This window comes from Tamandua tetradactyla, chromosome 25 (assembly GCF_023851605.1).
Source record: "Tamandua tetradactyla isolate mTamTet1 chromosome 25, mTamTet1.pri, whole genome shotgun sequence".
Taxonomy (NCBI): Eukaryota; Metazoa; Chordata; class Mammalia; order Pilosa; family Myrmecophagidae; genus Tamandua; species Tamandua tetradactyla.
Genome location: NC_135351.1, coordinates 22,538,609 through 22,560,926, shown reverse-complemented (window position 1 = coordinate 22,560,926; position 22,318 = coordinate 22,538,609). Strand labels below are relative to the sequence as shown.

The window sequence follows — 22,318 nt, the reverse complement described above, 5'->3', positions numbered from 1 at the left end:
CTTCTTAAACTATATGACCTTGGGCAGGTTAATTATCATCTGTAGCCTTTGTTTATTTGTGAAATGAATATAATACTATCTGCCTCCCAGGATTCTTTTAGAGGATTAAATCAGATCACACTATGAAATGTGGTTAGCACAGTCTGACATAAAATAACACTGAATTATTTACTATTGCTAATATTTTATTATTTTTTATCAATTGTGAGCAAATAGGTTAAATTGCTGATGGTTTCTTTTCAGTTTTAAGTCTTCCTTCATTGTGTCCTCCCTCTTCAAGTTAGAAATTCCCTTTCCCATCCTCTCTAGGTTTATTTGTTCTTATCCCCACTTTCCCTGATGATGAATTAGTCATCAGGAAAAAAAAAGTCTTATAGAAAGATCTGATCCTGTTTACTTATTCCTTTGTGTCATAATGGGTTGGGCTTTGCGACCTTCTCCAATTGTGAGAGGTGTTTCGAACTCAAATTGAAGTCTTTAGGATCATCAAGCCAATAGTGGAGGGTGTGGGTGTGGGGGTGGGGTGGAATAGATTATCTTTGACAATGACCCATATCTACAAATGCTGAGGAGGGTACCCTCATGGGATCTGAGATACTACTCCCCTTTCTGACCTCCCAATATGGTAGGGCACTATGGCTCAGAAATGTGGCCTGGATTACTGGTCCTAGCTGCCCAGTGAAGGGTGCCAGCCTTCTATATGTTATGCATCCATTCAAACAGAGCATTTTTACTATGTATATATTAAATTGAGTGCTCTTTTCTCAGGGCAATTTCAGATGAAATAACACAGACCTTTATTAGGTGCATCCTAAGAAAGCAGACAGTTGGAGATGTTGATGTAAGTGCGAAGCATTTGCTATGTTAGAAAGAAACAGGATACCATGAAGGACTAAAGTTAAAGACAAGTGCAAAAGATTTAAAATTGCAAAAGTGCCAAGACAGCCTTTTGTTTTCTGTATATACAAGGCTCAATTCAAAGACCTTCAGATAGCAGTATTATTTCAAGCAGATACTTTTCTTTTCACTTTTGAGAATTATTTCATTTTAATTCTATTGGATCAGAAACCACTCTTATTTCAATTGATTTTACTTTATAATAAATGACATATAGGTATAATGACATATTCTGTTTTAATACACTATTACTATTACTACCTATTTAGGGGATTATGCATTATAAATAGAGAAAGGATCAATCTTTTCCATACAGAGATGTAGAATTAAATTTGCCTCCACCCCCACTCTGCTCAATCATGTTAACATAGTTTGAAGTCTGTGCCAAATCATTTTTCATTTAACTGTAAGGTTGAAACTGTACCAGTTGTTACCTGCTCCTGCTTAGATAAACAACAGTAGCAAGCACTCAAGTGTGCCTCATGCTGACCTCATCAGGAAACCATGTGTAGGTGGACTTCTTTGGAAGCTTGTGGTTCAGGGTCAGAAAAGTGAAAATTGTTCAAATAATTCTCACGGATAGAAAAATAACCTTTAACGGCTCTCTTTGTGTCTCTTCTCTCAACCCTTTACCCTATTCTGTTGCAGAACTGGGTATCTGTGACTTCTAATGGTAATAATGCTTTGATCAGTAGTTTTAATGGTAAAGTCAAGTCTTCTGGAATTTGGGTGAAAACATTCTGCCACTTCATATTCAAGTCACACATAGAGTCTCAATCCTCAATATTCCAGACAAGGACTCATTTTGAAATGTATACTGAATGATCACTGTATGCTACATTCTTGCTGGACGTTGGGGACAGGAAAGATAAATTCAGCATGGTTCCTGCCTTTAAGAAACTCACGATGTAACAGGCAAATAGATATGAAATAAAAATAATATGAGCATTTTTTGAGAAAATGCTGGACAAATTGTAATGAGTACACAAGGTAGGAAGAATCCATGGGGATCAGTGAAAATTTCATAGAAGACATGATATGGTGCTGTCCTGTCCCTAGACAAGGAGATGAAGGGCACTCCACAAAGAGAAGAGCATGAACAAAACCGTGGAAAAACAGCATGAGCAGTGTGTTTGAAAATGGAAGCAAGTCCAATCAGGTAAAGCATAGAATTTACAATGGAGAAATGACTGGTGATAAGAAGCTAGACTTTCAGGCTGAAGAACATGTTAAAGAGTGAGGAAGGCCAGCAGGGATTCAGATTTTTGTTTTGGAAATCAAACTCTTGGGCAGTGAAGAGGATGGACTACTGTGAGAAAACCCAAGAGCCAAAGAAATGAGGAGTTCGTGGCAGTGATAGTGGAAATGGAGATGAGGATATGGGTTCCAACAATGTTTTTGGAGAATCTGTGTGTTTCCTCTTGTCAGTGGCTATTATACTTTGAAATTATCATACATATCTTTAAGTGTCCTTCTTTGGGTTTTGCTGAATTGCTCCACCAAAAGGATAAAAGGAAGATGGGCACATAGCCTGTTGTATTTAAAATATGATAGAAGTGCTTCAAAACAAAACAGAACAACCAGATGTCTTCCCATTGACCTGTATACCATGACTACATTTCTGAATCCAAGAGAAGAGCATGGTTTGGAAGAGGACATTTGAGTCATTTTTCATTATGAGGCAGACTAAGAAATATAGGTTAGATACATAGGTCATTTTTGAGGTTTACAGAGAGAGGGTATGCTATTATGATAACTAAGAGCACATGCTATGATAATAAGATATGATATTTAAAATTGAGTTTGTCTTAGAAGATTTGGGCAGAATGGTGGTCAAGATAGAGTAAGCCTTGCTGTGATATCACTTCATGTGGGGAGGGAGGGGTAATTGCCGAACTCTGGAAATTCTCCCTGTTACTTTGGCAAAGTAGGAACTATTCAGCTTGTAAAGTCATCTTTGTGTCAACTGAAACAAATTCATATACTGATGGTCTAACAGGGAGCCTCCAGTGTCTCCTTTTCTTTATGGGATCCTAGTTCTTCAACTATGATAATATTAAGTAGGTAAAATCACCTTTCTTTGAAGTTTGAGATCATATCAATGGATTGGATGCACTTGGCACTGGGCCAAACAGGGTTACTTATCTGCAAATATGTATGGCCACAGGTGATATTGTCTTGCTACCTGGTTCATTTCATTACGCTCAAGGAATCGTCAGAAGGCTGGGCTCATTTTAAACAATCATCTCTGTGTTTCTGTATGTGTGACAGTAGTCAGGGGATCAAGAAATCTGGTAAATGACCCTACCTGATTGCCAACAGAAAGTGGATAATAAAAGCAAATTTCCATCCCTTTGAAACTGAAGAAGGCATTTGTAGGAGAAAAGTTCTACTAGTTAAAAATAAGCACAGAAAGTACAATACCTTGGGGGGTGTATGGTGGCTAATTTTATGTGTCCAGTTGGTTGGTCAAATGCTGTCCTAGGTGTTGCTGTGGAAGGGCTTCATAGATGTGACTAGCATCTACAATCAGTTGTCTTTAAGTAAAGGAGAATATACTTGATAATGTGGGCGGGTGTCATCCAATCAGTTGGAGGACTCTGAAAGCAAAAATCCCAGAGTTCCAAGAAGACTTCAATATCACTCCTCTAGTGCCTACCCTACAAAATTTAGGCTTGCCAGTCCCGGCATCCCCGCAATCATGTGAGCCAGTTCCTTAAAGTAAATCTCTATAAATGTTCAAATACATGAGTGTGTCTGTTGGTTTGGTTTCTCTAGAGAACCCTGACCCAAACAGGGTGCTATCCTATTCTTCTTTCCCCTCACCTTACCTTTCCAAGAAAACTCAATCTTTTGGAAGAACTTTTTTGTTATTGTTCAACTTGGTGCTGGTGATCCCTGAAAGTGGGCCACCTGCTGCTCCTAATGTGGCAATGGCAATTCATGAGCAAAGATGGCAGCTTGTCACTGGATTGCATCCATTCCTGTCTCAGGTGGGTAATGACTAAACCAGATGAACTGCATGTTGTGGGGAGGGAGTGAAGGGAATTTGGATGTGAGACTGTACAGGTACAAATCCTCCCCAACAATGCATTTAAACATGGAGATCTTTGTAATATGGGAGAAAATACTCAGTGTTTTCCAGTAACAAGAGAATTAGGATGTTTTAAAAAAAAATGACGATTTTCCCAACTATTGTCAGGGACTTGTAAAAACAGTCCCAATCTCTCTAAGGTCATCCATTTTCCCCCATTATTACCACAGGGGTTTGCTGAAAGGATGCATTGAGAAAGCTGAAAGGATTTGGCCTCAAACTGTGTTTTTCTTCTCCCCCATGAAAAGTCCCACTGTTACAATTCTCTGCACGGCACAGGGAACTCTAGGACAGCACACCAGAGTCAGGTTTCAACTATTCTGTTTAATCAGGAATGAACCAAATGTCAGAGACTTAATGTTCTAGATCAACAATTTCCAGGATTGATACATCTTAATCAAGTAATTAGGTGACTTTTTTGGTGGTGTTTTCCACACCGGAGAGAGGAACAGATTTGCCGCTTTGCTCCAATGGCTGCTAGCAGCGGCGCGGGTTGTTAACAGAGACATTTACAGGGAACCACCAGTTGGCAGGTGCTAACATTTTGTTACTTGCTATTCCCACATGCTGAGGATTGTGGGAAGGCTGCCAAGCTTTCTGTCTCATGTAGCTCTTCAGTATAACAACAACAACAACAAAAGCCTTGAATTCAAAAAGGAAGAAAAAGGAGAAAAGTGAATAAAGGAAACAATGGCATGAAGTCCCCAGCTTCATATTTAACATGGATGAATGTGAGATTTTTTTAGTGGCTCTTCTCTCTCTCCCCCTCCCTTCATTCCTCTCCTCCCACCCTACCTCCCTCATCCTCCTTCTTGCTCCCTCTCTGTCTCTCCCTTTAAAAGTGTTTGAAATCGAAGATGCCAATCCTGCTCAAACTTTAAACTGCTTACAGGCCACCTTGGGGTCTTGTTGAAATGCAGATGCTGATTCTGCAGTTTGGAGGAGGGGCCTGAGGTTCTCCATTTCTGACAAGCTCCTTGGACGGTAGTTTGACCAGCCAGGGCTCAGGGGTGGGATAAGGAGCACACATGGCCAAGCCTGGCAACCGTGGCTGCCGTTGCTTGGCAATCGAAAACTCCAAACTGACAACGATTGTCTTCTGCTCCCACCCCTACCAAAGACCCAGGGATGGACCATTTTTATGGTATGATTCCGATCAGTAACCTCACCTGGATGGGAACAAAATGATAGGAGTTGGAAGATTTGATCCTAGTCTCAGTTCTGTTCCCAAATAGTTTGTTTACCTGTACCAAAGAGGGTTCCATAGGATGTGCCTGGCAGTTCTTTCAGGGCTACCTTGATGAGATGCCAGGGCCCATCTACTGAAAAGGCTGTAAGGTCTGGGGTTGCGTTTGAACACAGGAATGTCTGAATTGGCCTTTGATTTCTTTGCCGTCCGTAAAATACAGAATATGTAAAATCAGCTTCCAAAAAGCAATGAGCTTGTTTGCCAGGGGTTCTGTGGGAGGTAGGGAGGGAGATGAATAGGGTCAGTGGATGTTTTTAGGGCAGTGAAACGATTCTATATGAAACTGTAATGGAGGACACATGATACTCTGCATTTTTTCAAAACTCATTGAAATGTACAACACAGAGTGAACCCTGTTGTAAACCATCAACTTTAATATTACATAAATCGGTATTAGTTTTATCAATTGAAACAATGTACTGCATTAAAACAAGATGTTAACAGGAGAAACTCTGTGGTGGACAGGGGAGAGAGGGCATATGGGATTCTCTGTACTTTCTGTACAATCTTACTGTAAATTTAAAACTACTCTAAAAAATAAATATATGAAAACAAACAACAAAAAAGAATGAATGGGCTTTTCCCACCGTGTGTCCCTGACTGCATGCAAAATTTGAGCCAAGGAAAGTGAGGGCAGCCCGTGACAAATGCCAGGTGCTGGTGAACAAGAAGCCACTGCGTATGAAGGCAAATTGATGAAGTTCCCAGAAGTTGAAAATAGGGCAAGATGGAAGGAGAGGGCCATGGTGGGGTGGTCTGATAACAGTCTAAGGCGGATTGAATGTGACGTCAGCCAGCAGGTAGCTGGAGCTGAGCTCAAGGATGGAAGTTCTGTTTCCTAGGAAGGTTGATATGAAAGCAGGGCTCCTCCTGGATGAATTGGGAAAAAGGCCAGGGATGGAGACATGGACAGGGCAGGCATCATAATTTATGGGACCCAAAGCAAAATGAAAATGCTTACCTGTACCTACGGGGGTTGTATAGGATATGCTTGACAATTCTTTTAAGTGCTACCCTGATGAGATGTCAGAGCCTATTGAGAAGATTGTTTCAAAAACCTGTGTTCACAATGCTTTGTTCAAAAATAAGGGAAAAAAGTGTCATTAAAGGTACTAAAATATAAAGCTTTTTCTTTCTGTGGTCTTTCTCAACTTGTGTTTTTTATTTGCTATTTAATGTCACTCAAGTAAAGAAAGGCTAAAATTTTAAATCATTAATATGAATTTTGCCTTTTTTTATATATGTGCAATGTCAGTTTTAAATGCAAGAATAAGAGCACCTGACTTGTATCAGAATCACCAAAACAATGTATGTTAAGATCCTACATGTATATGTATTTCATTCTTACCAGAAGTGGAAAGAACATGCATTGTACAGTGAAAATATGCTACAAAACTGCCTCAACTGTTTTTATCTAACATCTTGATCCCCACATATTCTTCCAAACCTCTTTACTTTTGGCTTACTGATGAATAAAGAAGAACTGAAAGGAAAAACAACAATGGGTCACTCCACTTTCCCCTTTCCTTTTCTGTAATCATTTTGCAGCATTAGTGGTTGGCTAGTGCAAGGAAGTAACACTAGTAAGAAAGGATACGATAGAGTTCCTTAGTCTTTTGTGTTTCTTAGAATACTGTTGCCTTCTTTCTGCATTTGAAACAGGTTCTGATTCAAATGGAAAAGTGTGGCTTCTTGGGGCTAACATTGTCCCCCACCATCACCCCCAAATTATGGGTTAAATTGTTTCTCTCCCCTTCTCCAAAAAAAGGACATGTTGGAGTCCTAACTCCCATTGTCTCAGAATGTGACTTTATTAGAAATTGGGTCATCACAAATGAAATTAGTTGTGATGAGCTCATCCTGTAGTAGGCTGGGCCCTAAATTCAGCATGACTGGTATCCTCATGAAAAGAGAAGAGACAGATGCAGAGAGAAGATGGCTGTATGAAGATGGAAGCAGAGATTGGAGTACTGGATCTGCAAGCCAAAGAATGCCAAGTATCGCCAGAGACCACTAGGAGCTAGGTAGGAAGAGGCAAGGAAGCAAACTTGGTTTCAGATGGAGCTTGGCCCTGCTGACACTTTGAACTCAGACTTCTAGTCTGCAGAACCCTGAGACAGTACGTTTCCATTGTCTTAAGCCAACAAGTTTGCAGTACTACATTATGGTAGCTCTAGGAAACTAAGACAAAATACTATATGTGAGTAGGGATGAGAAGGGGTAAGGAAGCATGGGTACACATGCTGTGCATTTCTCCTCTGATTATGTACATGATCCATTGTCCCAAAGGACTTCACTTACATAACACAAGTTCAAAGGTAAACTTATTAAACATTTCAAGACAGAGATGGGAGAACTATAAACCAAGCACAGGCTCTGTGCAATCGTACAGATCTCACATCCTTGAAGCCAACTTTGGATGTGGAGAGAGGAAAATGAATCTAAGCAGTGATTAGGGTGGGCCAAGGTGGCTCAGCAGGCAGAGTTCTCGCCTGCCATCATGCCAGTGATTCCCAGTGCCTGCCCATGCAAAAAAAAAAAAAGGAAAAGGAGAGTAATTAGTCCAGAAAGTCAGGAAAAGAATCAGGTAGCCAGAATTGCACTATCGGGTTATAATGTAAAGTGAGATTAGGCTAATTTAACGCTAAACTTCTGAGCTCAGAGAAATTCTATCAAATTAAGAAAAGGGATGATCTCAAAGTCAGGGAGGGGTTATTTAAGCTATAAGGTTTGGAAGTATGCAGCATAACTGGATAATTAGATGTATCTTGTCCATGTATCTTACACCTCATGAAAGCATGTATGATGTTTCTCTTTCATTGTAGAATGAGAGTTTGTAAGGGATACTGATTTTACAGATGAAAAAACAGAGATCCAGCGGTAGTAAGCAATTTGTCCTTGGTTATAGAGCTTGTTAGTAACAGAACCTAGAATTCAAGAATCCTAACCCAGCACACTTTTGAGGCCCCCATGCCAGTTCCTTATATTATAAAGAGGACAAGAAGTCTGTACTGATAAGGCTGAAATGTTTCTCATGGCTGTAAAAACAATGAGAAGAAAGTAAAGAGATAAGACACTGTTTTATCATACTCTGATACTATAAAAACAGGTTTCTCTCTCCCTGACATTAGTGAAATAGTTTTGATGGGGTGTTTTCTCTATAAGAAGTCTACAGTACTGAATTGGATAGCAAAGGATCAGAGGTTGATTTATTCAGAAGGAGTAATTAATTATGTTTCTTGCCCAAGATATGAGTAAGTCAGAGTCACAAAGTCAAATGTCATGTAGGTGGTTGCAAACAGATTAATGTGAAGTGAATGAATGAAGGCTTCAAATGGGCAATAAAGAATAACTGTAATGGTCTGCCAGTTTAAAATGCTGTCCTTTGAGCTGTCCCTAACACAGGGTCTGTAATTGTTCCCTAAAATCCCCCTGAGGGCACAGGAAAAAAAAAATAGAAAAAGTAAAAATAGAGACTATCATTCCATTTTTGCCAAATTTGAACCCAACTCCCACTAATGTTAAATAACTCTGGCACTTAACAGAGGATGCAGTGGAATTCATTTTTTTCTCTCTCTATTGGAAACAGAGTGAACCTGCTAGACTAAAGAGGTTAGATCACTGATGCAGAGGTCCTGGGTTTGTGCCAACTGAAAGAAAATTGTTTGCTTCATGTGCATTTGAGCCAACCAAAGCACTCCTGCCTGCCCCTCTATCCCACTGGTACTTCCCCTAGGATGTCAATTTTGAAACTGAAACTCAGAAAACAATATGGGAGTATTAACTGTGATGCTTGGGAAAAAGAAATGATTGTAGAACATTGTGTCCTGAGAGGTATGGTTCCAAGAAGTAGAGAATGGTTGATTAGGATGTAGACAAAAAGAACACTGAGAGAAGAAAATTTGACAGTGTTAGTTTTTTTTTTTTTTTTTTTTTTGCCATGTATACAATAGGTTCAGATTGTGAAATAAACAACAGAGAGAGGAGAATTAATTTCAAACCACTTAGCAGAACAACATGAGATGAATGCTTACTAGATTTTGGAACAGTGACCATGAATTTGTGTTCCAGGTACAAATTAGGAAAAGGATCTTTTTGACACCTAAGAAGACATTGAATGGGGTCAAGAGAAAGCTATAGACTACTTTTATTGAGAAATATTATTTCTGGCCATAAATCTCATTACATAGGATGGGTGAACTGAAAATGTAAAATCCATTAAGATCAGTATATTAAAAAGCATAGTGGTGCATGGGTGGTTCAGTGGTAGAATGCTTGCCTTCCATGCAGGAGACCCGGGTTTGATTCCCGGACCCCATGCACCAAAAACAAAAAAACAAAACAAAACAAAAACCCAAAAAACATAGCAAAGAAAGAAAATGGAAACATCATTACAAAGATTCAAAATAATGGCATATTTTAAAATATGATTTCCTATAGAAGCCCTATAGAACTTTGTCTAGTGATAGAAATGTTCTATATCTTGTTTGGATGGTGTTCTAGTTTGCAAACTGCCAGAATGTGATATACCAGAAATGGAAAGACTTTTAAAAGGGGAATTTATTAAGTTGCAAGTTTACATGTTCTAAGGCTGTGAAAATGTCCAAATTAAAGCAAGGCTATAGAAGTGTCCAGTCTGAGGCATCCAGGGAAACATACCTTGGTTTAAGAAGGCCGATGATGTTCAGGGTTTCTCTCTCAACTGGATGCACATGGCAAATGTGGTGATGTCTGCTAGCTTTCTCTCTAGGCTTCTTGTTTCATGAAACTCCCTCAAGGGTATTTTCCTTCTTCATCTCCAAAGGTTTCTGGCTGTGTGGGCTCTAAAGCTTTTCCAAAGTGGTTCCATCTTAAAGGGCTCCAGTAAGCAACCCCACCTTGAATGGGTAGAGACACATCTCTGTGGAAACCATCTTATCAAAAGTTACCACCTACAATTGGGTGGGTCATATTTCCATGGACACAGTCAAAAAGGTACCACTCAGCAATATTGAATGAGGATTAAAGGGCATGGTTTTTCTGGGGTACACAACAAATTCAAACCAGCTTAGAAGGTGATTGTACATATGATACAATTGTCAAAACTCATCTGCTGGACACTTGAGATATGTGTATTTTATTTTAAAGTTATATATCAAGTAAAAATTAGTATAAGGGATGCATTCATGATAAATATTAAATTATCAAAAAGCATGGCACTAAACTGCATTTTTATGACAACTTTCTCGGTACATATGTGCTTGTGTGGATATATATAGATAAATGTATGTTCATATCTGTATATGAGTGCATATAAATATGTGTGTATATATGTGCGTGTGTATGTGTACACATATGTCCATACTTGAAGGCAAGCTCCTGAAATACTGAAATTATTGTTTACTGCTATACCAACTTTGTTAGTAAAGATGAATATAACAGATATTTTGCTTTTATCATTACTATCAAGCATTCAAAATTGAAAGTGATACTTTATAATATTGATATTAGTTTTCACCCAACATTCCTTAATGAAATTTTACTGTCATGAACAAATTAAGGAAACTGAGAAAGTGGAGATTACAGTGTCCAAAAAGAAGTTCATCTTACTATATTGGGTAAGTCACTTATTTTAACACATGGCCTTTGCCTGTGCAAATGGCCTAAGTTAGTTTTGTACTTCTGCACCTATTTTTCCCCCCAAAACATGATTAAAAACCTAATAACCTAAACAAAAAAGAGGTGTTTTTTTTTCTCTGAGAAGAATCTCAATAAATTATTATTTTCTTACTAGTGAGCGTTTGTTTTCATTTTACTTTTGTATTTTACATTTGAAAAACAAAGATGAGAGAGGGACACTGTGGGGAAAGGTAGGGAAGAAAATGGTGGAACAATGGTGAATATCTCTCCATTGAAAGAAATATCAGACTTCAGAAATATGCTATTGCATACAGCTAACATTTAATGAGTACCTAATATGTGTTTATCATGTCTTTTTTTTTCTGTTAAGTAGTTCATTCACTCCTAATAATAATCCTATGAGGTTCTTAACTATTTCAAATATCATAATGATTGTAGGCCATACCAGGGAAGGAGTTATTTATATAATTCTGGTTTTTCTTTTTTATAGGAGAGAAATTTACTCCTGAAAAAGCAATAATCAGATAATAGTTATTCAGATATATTTCTTGACAGAGTCCTAAAAACAGTTGCCCTAAGCTAATATAGAAAATCAGAACAAGAGACTACCCACATAACATTAACAGCAAAATGTTTTATTCCTTAATAATGCACTTTTGGTGGGAGGTTCTAGAATATATTGATCTTGTCAAGGGTTCAAATAAATATCATTCCATACCTAAACATGATGTGTGCACAGACTTTTAATTTGTCTTCCTCATGTGTGTGTTATATGAATTTTACAATGGGGTGATTTTCACTCACTCCTTTCATATACAAACCAATCGCTTTGCAAATCTATACAAATAGCTATTCCTTGCCCTGCTAACAATCGAAAATGGTGTGTTTGTAGTTTCCAGAGTGCTTATATTGTGAGAGTAATATCTGCATTTGATTGTCTCGGGGCTTATTAGTAGAGTCAGAACATTCAGATTTGTTGTTAAAAATTTACATGGAGCAGCTACCCCTTCATTAGAGGTGGGTGGAAAAGGCAATGTGGAGCCCTGGTTTATCACACAGTGACCATTTTTGGAGCATCCCCAGAATTAAATTGGATGTTGTAGCACAGTCAGTCCTTACATTTTCACTCAGCTGGTGGTTATGGTGAAATACAGCCAACTCTTAATTATGAATAGGCAAAAACCACAGATATTCTCATATTTCATATGAGTTAGTTCTTTTGAATTATTTTTTTAATGTGCTTTAAAATATATGTATATTGCATTGACAAACACAACTCGAATTTTCAGTTGTGTTTCTAAGATGAGATTTGATTGAACAGTTCCCCTTTCAGTTGGAGGTGACTGATGCTTTTCTCCTTTTCTTTCATCATAATTCTAAGATGTTTTTGTTTGCCTTCCACCTCGCATCTCTTTAGCCACTGTGTGATTACTAATGGAAGGCCGTTATTATGATTGTTATCAAGATAGCATCACTTCAGAATACAGAGCACATACATCTTCTATGTGAACTGATGTGGCTTTCCAGAGGATTTTGTGATGTGTGCACAGACTTTTAATTTGTCCTCCTCATGTGTGTGTTATATGAATTTTACTCTGGGGTGATTTTCACCCACTCCTTTCATATACAAACCAATCACTTTGCAAATCTATTCAAACAGCTATCTCTTGCCCTGCTAACAATTGAAAATGGTGTATTTGTAGTTTAAAATAAGGATTTTCCAGAGTTCTTTTGAATTCTAATATCATTCACCCTTCTACTAGAACATTGAACAGACTTTATTGTCCATCCCTTCAATTGTTATCAGAGTGCAGTGCTAATGAGAAGAAAAATGGGTCAAATTTAGGAAAGAAAGGAAGAGGACAAATAAATCCTGCCCATTCCTCAACATGGAGAATCAATCCATGGGTGTTTGAATTGAGTGTGGATTAAGGACAGAACTTGGAAAAAAGAAAGCTGGTGTTTATGTTAAGATGGCAGAGGAAAGATGGGGCTAAGTGAACACTTAATCCTAAAGGGTACATCTGGACTCTGGGATTTTGCCTCTTTATCCTTTTGAGGAACTAGGCAAAGAAGAAACAGGGGTAGCATAGGAATAAAAAAAACAAAAAAACAAAAACACATACCCAAACTGGGAACCTAATTGCACTTTAAAATAAAAACTTACCTTAGCTATTTTTCTTTTTATGTCATGTACTTTATTCCTTCTGATGAAATCTAAGTAAGAAATGTACATAAAATGTGAGTTCATATTCATTAAATCTCTAGATTCATGCACACTAAAAACTCATTTTTTCTAGATTGTAAGAAATGATCAATTTAACTTCTTTTATGCCTTATGTCTTAGAATTATCTCTAACTAACTTCTATAGTTTTAAGTATGTGTCTACATTAAGAAAACTAATAATAAATGAAAACTTCACACGAGTGGTGGTGTGCTTTTTCTTGGTGATGTGCTTTTTATGTAATTTGCCAGACAACTTTTCTGATAGGCAGTGTCAGTGTGCAGAAAATCAAAAAGACAAGTTTTTATGACCTTAAACTCATAGCATGTGGCCGCAGCCTTGTGTCAGGTCCTTGCTCTGAGGCTTAGTGCCCAGAAATAAGATACCTCTTGAGAAATTGCAAGTAAAAGGGAATTAATCCTTAATCCTTGTATCTAAACCTTTTAGAAAAGTCATAGCCAGTGGTAGTGAACAGAAGCATCAGATTGTTCCAGGTTGAAAATGCAGATACGCTTATTTAAAGAGTTTGTAAAAATCAGAGGAGCACTGCATAGGCACAAAATTAAATCAAAAGAGATGAAGCAACCCACAAGGAGATTCATTCAGTAGGAGAAATCAATGAGATCAGCAGCCCGATTGCACTTATATCTACTTTGAAACTAAGAGATTAAAAATCATAACATTGTTTGCAGAATTAGAAACAGGAATGTGTAGGATAAAATGGATGGATATAGAAAGTTGTAGAAGTCTTGTTGAAAGTGAATTTTATTGGTTGTGGTTAAGTTTAGCTAAGATTTTATAATTTTATAAGATTTTTAGTAGTTTTCTTATCAGATATATCTTCATGCAAAACAAGAATTTGGTCTTCATTGTGTTAAAATTGCAATGTTTACTTGGATTATTTGTTTGCGCATAGTGAAAAGCTATAAAAGGTTTTTTTTTTTTTTTTTTTTTTATTAACGGAAAGAAAAAAAAGAAATTAACACAACATTTAGAAATCATACCATTCTACATATGCACTCAGTAATTCTTAACATCATCACATAGATGCATGATCATTGTTTCTTAGTACATTTGCATCAGTTTAGAGGAACTAGCAACACAACAGAAAAAGATATAAAATGTTAATATAAAGAAAAGAAATAAAAGTAGTAGTAATAGTAAAAAGCAACAACAACAAACAAACCAACAAGCAAACAAAAACAAAAAAAAACCCTATAGCTCAGATGCAGCTTCATTCAGTATTTTAACATGATTACTTTACAATTAGGTATTATTGTGCTGTCCATTTTTGAGTTTTTGTATCTAGTCCTGTTGCACAATCTGTATCCCTTCAGCTTCAATTACCCATTGTCTTACCCTGATTCTAACTCCTGCTGAACTCTGTTACCAATGACATATTTCAAGTTTATTCTCGAATGTCCGTTCACAACAGTGGGACCATACAGTATTTGTCCTTTAGTTTTTGGCTGGATTCACTCAGCATAATATTCTCTAGGTCCATCCATGTTATTACATGGTTCACAAGTTTATCTTGTCTTAAAGCTGCATAATATTCCATCGTATGTATATACCACAGTTTGTTTAGCCACTCTTCTGTTGATGGAGATTGAGACAATATTTGGAAATGATATATCAGATAAAGGTCTAGTATCCAGAATTTATAAAGAGATTGTTCATCTCAACAACAAAAAGACAGCCAACCCAATTACAAAATGGGAAAAAGACTTGAACAGACACCTCTCAGAAGAGGAAATACAAATGGCCAAAAGGCACATGAAGAGATGCTCAATGTCCCTGGCCATTAGAGAAATGCAAATCAAAACCACAATGAGATATCATCTCACACCCACCAGAATGGCCATTATCAACAAAACAGAAAATGACAAGTGCTGGAGAGGATGCGGAGAAAGAGGCACACTTATTCACTGTTGGTGGGAATGTCAAAGGGTGCAACCACTGTGGAAGGCAGTTTGGCGGTTCCTCAAAAAGCTGAATATAGAATTGCCATACGACCCAGCAATACCATTGCTAGGTATCTACTCAAAGGACTTAAGGGCAAAGACACAAACGGACATTTGCACACCAATGTTTATAGCAGCGTTATTTACAATTGCAAAGAGATGGAAACAGCCAAAATCTCTATAAAAGGTTTTTAAGTATCTGAGTAAACTGCTTAGACGACAAAGATTCTGTCTTATCAGATGAATATACTTATTGATATTTATGTTGACCATCTCCTTCCTTACTGTTTTAGACAATGCCTCCTCACTTAAAAAAATTGTCTTTTTAAAACATGGTAACTCCTCTATTTATGTTCAAACTTTTATGTCGCCTTAATTAAATAAAGAACAATAAAAACAGAAAGAGACAGACCATTCTGTAAATCACAATTCAATATATAGAATTCCAAAGTGGAAAAAAACATCATAACATTTTGGGGTTTTGATCACTTCACATCATTTTATCATTTCTATTTTATTTTGGTCAGGGGCAGCCTTTTGTATAGGTGTAGTCCCAGACTGGCTGGAAGAAAGGGCCTTATTTTGGACAAAAATTTATTATTCTCTGTAATTACTTGGGAGCTCATGAGAGCCAACTCAAAGAGGCCTGCTCTTTCCATTACACCATAATGCTTTCTGACATATATGTCGTATTTCTTGTTAGAACTCTCAAACCAACATGTTTGTCTTTTTTTATTTGCTTGTTTGTTTGCAGGAAAAAGAGGAAAAGAATATACAGGCAACAGATTGAGAGTAAGGGGTACTAGCGTAAGTCTAAGAATATAAAACAAGAGTCTGGGTATATTTCCCATATAATTTGTCCACCTTCTCTGGTCTTTAGGTGTAAGCTTTTAGTTGCACATTCTCCCTCATCTAGACTGCAGAAACTTCCTTCTGCTGCTCTTCTCTAACTACTATCTCCCTCTTTCCCAATTATGATGTTGCCACCAATTTCTGCTATTTTTGCAGAGACAAGTTAAAAATAAATAACCCTAATACTTCAGAAGCTCTCTGATTATATAGGCAGATGACTTACTCACCCTCTTTTTTTTTTTTTTTCCATCAATTATTTATCAGCTCACAAAGTGATCATAGTGGGTGGGATTTGGATCAGATAGAAATTGATAGTTGGGGGAAGCAGATAACCTGAATACTAGACTGTATAATAGCATGACTTTTAGGAAAGCTGGCACAATTTGAATTCAAAGGTATCTAGCAAAAAGCAAGGAGATCATTGTAATGAAGATGAAACCTTGTGTTGAACTTCTGCGGCTCATTCTCTTCCCTCCTGAACAGTAGGAGATGGTAGATCCAAGCATTTGCTCCAAAGGAGTTATGTGAGCAGACCCCAATCACCTCTTGGGCAGAATCTACAATCCTTGTACTGAATAAGGATTAACGGTCAATATATACATTTTGCTGTACCAGCCACATTTCCGTGCAGATTCTTGGAGTAGCTTTTTTTTTTTTTTTTTTTTTTTGTAGAAGTGAAAAAAAAAAAAAGCCATATGGAATGGCAAAATCAGAAGGGCAGAAGGGTCTGCTAGGCTCTGAAATCCCAAGGAGAGAAAATAATGCAACTGTCTTAGTAAATGCTTGTTAACACTAATCATTGAAAGCACAGGTCCATAAAGATTAGTTTGGATTTGTTCTAAGCCTATCTCAGTAGCAGAGTCATTTGTGCTGCTTGCCTGTGGGAACAGCTGCTATTTAGTTACTTGATTGGAGAGAATCACACCCTCTTTGCCCTCTCCGCCTGGGCTGGGAAAACTTCTCATCAGGGCATTGAAATCAGAGCCAGTTTCTTCCTATTTTATTTCCAGCCAATCTTCTGTCCAGCCAAGGTCTTTGAAACATGGCACGACTGTGAGAGGACCACTCACCTTTTGCCTAGAAATGTGAGTTGGCAGGTTGGCAGGGCCTCTGCCTGTCTTGAAATAGAAGTTTTCACCGCCACAAAATGGGGAGATCTTCCACCTCTGGGGCGTATCCTGACCCACTCAGTTAAACTCTCCAGATGTTCATGGTTTGCTGCTACATCTGTCCTGTCTCCCTGTTTTCTGGGAGCCCCAGGCAGCAGTTTGAGTGAACCTGAAGCTCTGGGTTTGGTGAAGGATCTCCCAGGAAGGGCTGTCTTCACTGAAATGCTAGTTGGGTGCTGATGGAGAGTCAGAGGTCAAGGCAAGGGGGAGGGGTGGGGGGTGGGGCAGAAATGCCTCTTCACAAAAGGGGCCGATTTCAAAGTGTAAAGTTTGTTCTTAGGTGGGAGTGTTAATGCTGGGAGCTTGGCGATGACTCTCAACTCTTTCTGTGCTGTTAATCTATTATCTAGATGTTTCAAGTTGAAGATTCCTAGATGTCAAAGGGTAACTGTTACAAAGACAACCAGAAACTGGCGAGAACATCTCATCTCTCCTCCCTGGAACTTAAAACTTCGAAACTTGTTACATTAGGATAAATCATGCAGAAACACTCCAGCTGTTCATTACTTTGTGAAAGACAATTCAGCATTCTCTTTTTTGTTTCCCCTTGTTTTTCAAAGACCAACGCTAGCAGGATCTTTCTGGTAACAGGGACCTTATCTATCTATAATTTCCTCTACGTTCTTCCCTTTTCTTCCTCCACTCCCTCTTTTCTTTTAAGGAATATTTTCTTTCCAACTGAAATATTCGGTTCAATCGAGCTTCTAACACCCTTAGTAATCCAAAGAAAATTCAATGGGGAAAAGGGTTAAATGTTAGTTTGTGGAACACAGCAGCTCAGTAGAAAATATATAAGCTTTAAAATCAAAGCTTATGAACCAATTCAAGCCTAACTAGGTCCAAATCTGTGACCTTGAACGAGTGATTGATTTATTTATTTTCTGAGTCTCATTTTATCCAAATATGAATGGGGGGCCTTCATCATAATTTATTAATGGTGGTGACAATGAAATAAACCTATATGTACCAATAAGCCAACATATAATGCATAGAATATACAATATATTTGTCTCATAGTGAGAGATCAATACATTTCAGCCTCTCTCTCCCTTTTTCACAGGAGATCACAGGATTCAGAGTCTCAGGCATAGCCCAGATCACAAGTTTTGACCTTTTTCTTCTTTTTGTTTTTTTCTTCAATGGCTATTTTGTTTAAATAATATAAACCAGAGATGAAAGCAGAGCTGGGCTGGGTTTGGTTAATGCAGCTCAGCCACATCTGCCCCTCCAAGGCCACTTGTTTCCATTCCTGGTCAACTTCCAACTCTGAGAAACCTACCTTAGATCCTTCAGTGTCATCCAGACCAGTGACTTTCACATTTCTTTGTGATAAACTAAGAAATATTATATATTGTAACCCACAAACTTATGTGTGCATATACATAAACAAATGAAGTATAACTTTAACCTAAAAATACTTACTTTTACTATGGATTTTTCTATTTTCTTTCTTTCTTTTTTTTAATGTTCATCAGTGCCACTAACTTGATTTCATGACTAGTGATTTAAAAAACAGTGATCTAGACCAAGAAAAAGAAATTGAAATCTAGCACTATTCCTTTTCTGTCTCCTATTTTTTATCAGATCATCCTAAAACAAATTCTTGGTGTTTTATTTCCCCCTCTTATACATAATTATAGTCAGAGAAGGTTTTAAATGCTCACTTGTTCTTTGTAATGGGCTGATTCCTAACAAAGTTCGCAGTACTGAACAGAACGCACTTAAGATGCTTACATGAAGATTACTATGCAGAGTTAGTACAACTCTGAACTTCGTACCTGGACTCTGGCATGCCATCTAAGGTTATTAGTGGACCCCAGTCTTGCGAATAGATCAATGATGTCACAGGTCTGATCACATTTTCTTGAGAGAAACATTTAGCACTGTCAATAACTTCATGCTTTCATTGATCCTCTATCCTGCCTGATTTGATGGCTAAAATAAGATGAATAGACTCAAATGAGTGCTGCTCTAGCTTCACACCAGCTTCTGGTAATTCCAGAGCCTCTGCCACTGCCCATTGACTGCTGGCTCTGTGCCAGTGTGGTACTCTTCCCCACTCCCCATTAAAGTAAACTGGGTGGCAATGAGAGTAATTTTTTACTCCCAGGGAATTGGATAACACAACTCCAAGTCACATGCATGAAATAGCATTGAAGAATCAGCTTATTTTTAAAAGTCACATGAATTTTGAATTCTACTCTATAGACAGCTTGAAGTGAATTATTGGTTTGGTAAATGGCTGAACTTTTTTGCTTTTGGTTTGTTTTGTTGAATTATGCTGTGGGTTTCCATGTTCCTGGTACATTGGTGAGCCCTCTCAGTGGACCATATACTCCAAGATGGGCAGCTTGGGAAAGAACCTGGGCTTTTGACTCCTCTGATCTGGGTTCATATCCCACCTCTACCATTCACCAGCTCCATGAACCACACAAGGGATTTTATTTCTCATTATTGAGTTTCCTCGTAACCAAAGGCTAATAGTAAAATGGCTGTGCATATCGAATGAAATGATGAATGCATAGTGTTCAATATTTAATATGTCACCATTAAGTGTTAATACTTTCCTCTTTTTTCCTTTCTCAATGAAGTTGTTAGAGTGAGCAATGTAAAACACTGTCTGGCCTATATTTGTTTTCTAAAAATAAATCAGATTGTTAGATGTCCTGAACATAAATAGTAAACCATTTTGATCATTTATAATCCATAGACCTTCTAAGTTGATAATATCATAAACTGTCATTTCCATGACTTTCCTGTATTAACATCAGGCTGTAACAAAAACTGACTCATGGGATGGAATTGACAGGCTCGTCATTGGTGATAAAATGCAGATTTCAAACACAGAGTTAATTTTTCTGGGTAATAATTATTGGGTCAGATGATCCCTAAGAATAGATATGCTTGATTATTCAGATTTAATAATTATTACCCATCAAAATTCAAACTGTGTTTTTTGGCACTTCCATCTCTACCTGTGATAGCATGTCAATTCCATCCTCTTTGAGGAGTCATCACCTTCTTTCATATCACAATGGTCTCTTGCTTGCAGAACCATTTAATTGCCTGCCTAATCAAAAAAGACTGCAGTGAGAAGGAAGATCATATCAGTTTCTGCAGCTGGATTAGCCCATCCAAAGTATCACTTTTTAAAGTAAGTTTCCATGAAAGTAAAATCTTTGATTCTTAAGTCAGTCACACAGATCTCTATTGTGCTTCTGAGAATAATAAATAATTCAGGGTCAAAGATAGATTGAAAGGAAGAAGGCTTATTTTGGCCCTAGCTATATACATTTTCTCTTGCCACTTTCCATATTATAAAGGTCAGAGGACATGACCACAGCCTGTGCTCGCATGCAGATTTCTACAGATGCCACCTTGAAATTCTACTTTCTTCATTCTCTCCACCCTGTTTTCTAGATAAAGAAAAATCATTAAAAAGAGAGGCAAAAATTACTCATTATTTTAGGCCAATCTCCCCCCACCCCTCTTCTTTTATTCTTCTCTAGATTTTTCTTATGGTCCATTCAATAGACCATGTGTTAATTGTTATCATAGAATCAAAATGTGTTAGACTGGGAACCACTGATTAGTCAATATTGCCAACTCCTGTTAGAGAAGAAGAGCTAATGAAGAAAAGCCAATGCCTTTTGGCACCAATACATGAGAATGACCTTTGTGGCTATAGAAGAGATCCCAAACTATGGACCCAAGCACCGTCATTCAAGTATTTTTGAAGGCCAATAGTGGGGATAAGCTGATGGAGTCTCAAGGAAAAGAATGAATGATCTAGGAAATTTTTACCAAGAACATAGTCTACATGAAGTGAGTGAAATGAGTCAGTGTTTTAAGAACATTGTGCAACAGCAAGTATTTTGGTTTGCTAATGCTGCCAGAATGCAATAGGCCAGAAATGGGTTGGTTTTATGCTGGGGATTTTATTCACTTACAATTTACAGTTCTTACGCTGTGAAAATGTCCCAATTAAGGCATCTATAGGATGATACCTGGACTCTGAAGAAAGGCCACTGGCATCTGGGATGCCTCACTCACATGGGAAGGCACCTGGCTGACATCTGCTGGTCCTTCACTCCTGGATTCCATTGCTTTCAGCTTCTGATTCTTGTCATTTTTTCTCTAAGCATCTGTGGGTCCTCTCTTAGCATCTCTGGGGCTATTCTCTCTTTGAGTTCTCTCTCCAGGTGTTTCTTTCTATCTTTCATCCTCTTATAGGACTCCTGTAAAGGACTATGACCCACCTTGGATTGGGTGGGTGATATCTCCATGTAAACAACCTAATCAGACGGTCCCGCCCACAGTAGGTTTGCACCCACAGGAATGGATTAAAAGAAAATGGCCTTTTTTGGGGTACATAACAGCTCCAAACCACCAGAGCAAATAACTACAAAAGGAACTTCATATGCGTTCTCTCTCCTCACCTTAAACAGCATTCTGAGGTACATATCCTAAGTATCAATTTACAGATAAGCAAACTGAGACTCAGAGAGATTAAGTAACTTGTCTGACTATAATGAGGCAAGACAAGCTGTTAGTGTTCTGGAAAAAGTCTGCTTATTGAAATCAAGCCCAATTAAGATAAAGATAACACAACACAGACAGACATAGTCTTGGCACATTAGGATACTCAAAGTGTGAAAAACCGAACAGGAAATAGTTAATGAAAAAAATAGCTGCTGTAAAAATTAGATTCTTTTTCTTTTTATATTATATGTATACTATTGCCTGTCACATATTTTCTTCAAAAGTGTTCATAATGATTTGGGTAGGGTGAACCATCTTTGGATGTTATGCTTTTATTTTTAATGATATCCAGCTGCATATTCTTTGTTTTCAAATTCCTGACTTGATAAAGTGCCCTACTTCCTGGTCTGAGCAAGGCACAGGATGATCCATTCTTCTCCGTTTCATGATCTTTGCTGGTTTTCTCTAGTCCATCTCCTCTCACTTTCCTCGGGTGCATTAGGCACCATTTTTTTTCTCAATGCACCAAGTAATCTCATAGTTACCTCTCGCTTTATTAAAAAGTACCTGGAACTTTATTACCACCTTAGGAAAATGTCTGCTCTGACCCAGTGCTTGAGCAGTTATGAATTAGCTCTGGTTCTCACATTTTCCCTGTGGCTGGGAATTCCTTTCCTTAGTAATCTTCCTGGAGGAAGTATGGTTGTACTCATCAGCTTTGAAAATCCCACATGATGTAAGTCGTCAGTATCACTTTGCAAAGAGAA

At 37.9% G+C, this 22,318-nt stretch overlaps 2 long non-coding RNA genes and 1 other non-coding gene across 5 annotated transcripts in view; 2 read left to right on the top strand and 1 right to left on the bottom strand.

Moving 5' to 3' along the window:
- Positions 1-22,318, top strand: part of LOC143669016 (uncharacterized) — a 556,320-nt gene that overhangs the window by 391,045 nt on the left and 142,957 nt on the right. The gene's annotated exons all lie outside the window — the stretch shown is intronic.
- On the bottom strand, positions 4,296-5,047 carry LOC143668909 (uncharacterized). The gene is made up of 2 exons (XR_013168629.1): positions 4,882-5,047; positions 4,296-4,633 (listed from the first exon to the last, which is right to left on the bottom strand). It is a non-coding gene; the product is annotated as an uncharacterized LOC143668909 (long non-coding RNA).
- TRNAG-UCC (transfer RNA glycine (anticodon UCC)) lies at positions 9,490-9,562 on the top strand. Its single transcript has one exon. It is a non-coding gene; the product is annotated as a tRNA-Gly (tRNA).